We start from the raw sequence: 4,412 nt of genomic DNA, 5'->3' as shown, positions 1-4,412 counted from the left end.
GACCCAATGGTTCTTGGGCAAAGAAAGAGCGCTGGTCGTTGCAAGTGGTCACGCAGAGCCAGTTTGGTGTAGTGGTTAAGTGCGCGGACTCTAATCTGGGAGAACCAGGTTTGATTCCCCACTCCTCCACTTGCAGCTGCTGGATAAGAACATAAGAGACGCCAATGTTGGATCAGGCCAAAGGCCCATCCCGTCCAACACTGTGTCACACAGTGGCCAGAACATACCAGGTGCCATCAGGAGGTCCACCAGTGGATGACCTTGGGCAAGCCATAGTTCTATCAGAGCTGTCCTTGGAAAAGAGCCGTTTCTGTCAGAGCTCTCTCAGCCCCACCTATCTCACAAGGTGTCTGTTGTGGGGAGTGGAAGGGAAAGGAGTTTGTGAGCCACTCTGAGACTCCTTTGGGCAGTGAAGGGTGGGGGATAAATCCAATCTCTTCTCTTCTTCTTCTTCTCGCACCCACCCTTGGTTCCTGTCTCCGGACCTCTGGCTTCCTGACCTCCTGCTTCAGACAACTATTCTCTTGGACCCCCAACTCGGCTCCCGTTCTGTCTCTTCTGGGTACGACCCCCGGAATCGACCTGACTCCTGGCCTGGCGCGGCCCATGACCGTGTGGCAGGTGCAGGCACAAAATGGCTGCCACACAACATTTGCCGCTGGAGGTGGAGCCAACCAGCCAACCAGCGGCTGCGAGCGCTCACCTTCTCTCACACGATGAAGATCCTTGAGCTGTGGTGGCAGCTGTTGCCGAACCGACGTTTGTCAAAATCTGCACAGCCAATCAAATGTCCAGTGGCCAATCGGAAGCCATGCTGGGCAAAAGCTCCACCTGGCCCCACCCACTTTCTGCAAACACTTGGCAGGAGCCAGGGAAGTTGTCAGTAGTCGCCTTGGCGTCGATGGCCACCTTATTTTAAAGGGAACAGTCCCACACTGGGGCTTTCTTCGGTGGAGAACAAGATGGAAGATCAGCCGCAGAAGAATCGCAAATAGCGCTTTTGGAAGAAAGAGCATGCCGCCACACTGGGGATGCTGCTAGGCGCGGCCGCCATTTGTCATCATTCTCTGGAGCAGCCTCTTGTCAATGAAAGCGCCGGGGTGTAAAACGCAAGCTCCGAGACAGCCCCTCGGTCTCTAATCTAGCACATAAATATGACCAAGAGCGTCTAATTGATTGTTCAAGCCGGCTGGAGCTGTATCGGCCCGAAATACACGGGCAGCAAAGCAAGAAAACGGGAGGCAATTTGACTGTAATCTGCAATCTGTCAATTTAGCGGCGTGACTAAAGCACCCGCCAGCGGGAGAAGAAGGGCTGGACATCTATAATATCGACGCGCGAGAGAGTCCGACGGGCAGAACGAACCGAGTCGGCGGCAGAAAGAAAAGCTGGGATGGTAGCAAGCAGGGAAGCACGACGCAGCCCCGTTTCGACTCCAAATGCCTTGGCAAGGGTCTCGCCACATGAATCTCCCTCTCACCTGCTAAGATCATCAGGACCGGCCTTGCCCAGGGCGTCAGCATGGGGGCAAGGAATCAGGATTGTACAGCAATGGCACTCTGTTTGGTGTAGTGGTTTGGAGCACGGACTCTGATCTGGGAGAACCGGGTTTGATTTCCCATTCCTCCACATGCAGCTGATGGCGTGGCCTTGGGTCAGTCACAAGTTTTCTCAGAGCTGTTCTCTCAAGGGCAGTTCTCCAGAGAGCTCTCTCAGCCCCACCTATCTCACAGGGGACGGGAAGGGAAAGGGGATTGTAAGCCATTCTGAGACTGCTTCGGGTAGTGAAAGGTGGGGTATGAATCCAATCTCTTCTTCTTGAGTACGATTGCCAGCCCCCAGGGGGCACCTGGAGATCTCCCACCATTACGTTTGCTCTCCAGGTAACCAAATCAGTTCCTGGAGATCTGTAGGGTGAAGCCTGGGGATGAAGGAGTTGGGGGAAGGACAGAGACCACAGAGAGGTATAATGCTATAAAGCCCAACTTCCAATGCAGCCCTTTTCTCCAAGGAAAGTGATCTCTCCAGTCGAATGAGTCCGGCTGCAGTGGCTCAAGTGGTTAAGACGCCGAACTGCAGACCGGAAGGTCAGTAGTTCAGAAGTTTGAGACCTGAGTGCCGCATGACGGAGTGAGCTCCCGTCTCTAGTTCCAGCTCCTGCCAACCTCGCAGTTCGAAAGCAAGGAATTGCAAGGAGATAAATAGGAACCGTCTCTAGTTCCAGCTCTTGCCAACCTATCAGTTTGAAAGCAAGAAATTGCAAGTAGATCAATAGGTACCCCTTCAATGGGAAAGTAACAGCGTTCCGTGCACCTTGGTGTTTAGTCATGCCAGCCACATGACCACGGAAATGTCTTCGGACAGTGCTGGCTCTTCAGCTTGGAAACGGAGATGAGCACTGCAACCCAAGACTCGGATTCGACTGGCTTTTGAGCAAGGGAACCTTTATCTTTTTAAATAGGTACCACTTCGGTGGGAAGGCAACAGCGCTCCGTGCGCCTCGGCGTCTAGTCATGCCGGCCACATGACCACAGAAACATCTTCGGACAGCGCTGGCTCTTCTGCTTGGAAACGGAGATGAACACTGCATCCCTAGAGTCGTATTCGACTGGCTTTCGAGCAAGGGAAACCTTTACCTTTTCCTAGTCGAGCGAGCCGTTGTAATTCCAGAGGAACATCAGGCCCCACCTGGAGGTTAGCAGCCTAAGGGGGACTGATTGCTGTAGACTGGAGATAGTGTTGCCAGTTCCAGGTTAGGAATTACTGGAGATCTAGGGGTGTAGAGGTGCCGTGGAGGCCGTCCGGGATGTGGGAGGGACCGCAACCCCTGAGCTTCGGCGCTCCCTTCGGCAGGGCAAGTCCGCCGGGCCAAGTTCCCCTCCCGGTCCGCGCTGATTTTACTGGTAGCTGGGTGAGGGGGGTAGAGAGGCAGGCTGAATGAATACGCTTCGAGGACTCAGCAGTAAGGGAGAGCCCGGGCAAGCATGCTTCCTACCTTTGTGTGCGTGCGCAGGAAACCAGGAAAGCCAGACTCCACGTGCAGCCCGGCAGAACTAAGGGCTGCTGGGAGCTGAGGGTGGGGCTTCACTTCCAGGAGGAAGCAAGCCCCCGCCCTAACTTCACTCCCTCCCTCCCGGTCCCAACCCAGCCGCTGAACATAGTTTCAGAATGGAGCAAGGGTGGCTGGAACCAGTTGCCCCCGGGGGAGGCTGAGCCCCTTCTTGAAAATTTCGGGGGAAGGCTGAAGCCCCGCCGCCCCCACAAACTTTACGCCTGTGGTGTAGCCTGTGAAGGATGGGATTTGGGGGAGGGGAGGGACATCACTGGGAAACAATGCCATCAATCCCATCCTCCAAAGCAACCATTTTCTCCGGGGGAACAGATCTCTGTAGTCTGGAGAGCAGCTGTAATTCCCAGAGATCTCCAGGCCCCACCTGGAGGCTGGCAACCCCAGCAGCTCCTTCCAGCGCCTTTCCCTTCAGCTTCGGAGAAGGGGGTCGGTCCTCCCTCATGCTCGTTTTCCTTAGCCTGGTTCCAAAAGAGGCTACGGTTCCGCCCTTCCTTTCCGTCTCACCTGGTAAAGACGAAAGTGCCCACCCTTCCCCGGTCTCACGCCCACACCCCTTCCCAGCAGGCCGAGCGCCATGCGCGGCACATCGCAAAGACAGAAGGAGTCGCACGCCATAAATCAGGCCGGGCTGGCCAGATGAGGACTCGCAGGCTTCGGGCCTGTTTGTTTTGGAAATGAGTGGAGCGCTTTTCAGAGGAGGCGGAGATTTACAGGCCGGCCCGGGCTCTCTCCGTGGGAGAACCAGGAAAAGGCATCACAGGGATCGTGCAAATGGAGAAAGCAGAAGGCAACTGAGGAAGAGAGGGAGGGGAGGCTGCGACGGGCCATGGCTGAACCACAGTGGCACACAGGCCAAACCGACAAAGGCGGCCTCCTGTCATTCACAGGGCAGTACCTGACTTCGGCAGGGGTGTTGAACTCATTTGTTATGCGGGACGGATCTGACATAAACGAGACCTTGTTGGGCCGGGCCACGTGTGTCATAAAATGTGATGCCAGGTAGCACAGATATAAACTTTATGAAGGACACAAACACAAAGGGTTTTCTTTACTTAAAATAAAAACATGCTTAAAACATTATCACTCTTGCAATATTTTATTTATTTAACAGTGTCTGATAACTGACACCTCTTGCTCTGAATTATTGCATCAAAACGTATGTGCTGTTGCAATCTTGAGTATGCTGTTCATGTGTCTATCTGTAAGCTGCAAACCTACGATGACGCAGCAGCAGCAGAACTGGAAGCAGAAGCAGAAGACAGCCAGTTCCACTGTGGGCCTGATGGAAGCCCTCCGGGGGCTTCATCCGGCCCCCGGGCCACATGTTTGACACTCCTGGACT

The sequence above is a fragment of the Gekko japonicus genome, unplaced genomic scaffold, assembly GCF_001447785.1.
Source record: "Gekko japonicus isolate JY-2015 unplaced genomic scaffold, Gekko_japonicus_V1.1 scaffold1451, whole genome shotgun sequence".
NCBI classification, from domain to species: Eukaryota; Metazoa; Chordata; class Lepidosauria; order Squamata; family Gekkonidae; genus Gekko; species Gekko japonicus.
The sequence above is the reverse complement of the archived record's forward strand: the minus strand, read 5'-3'. Positions refer to the sequence as shown.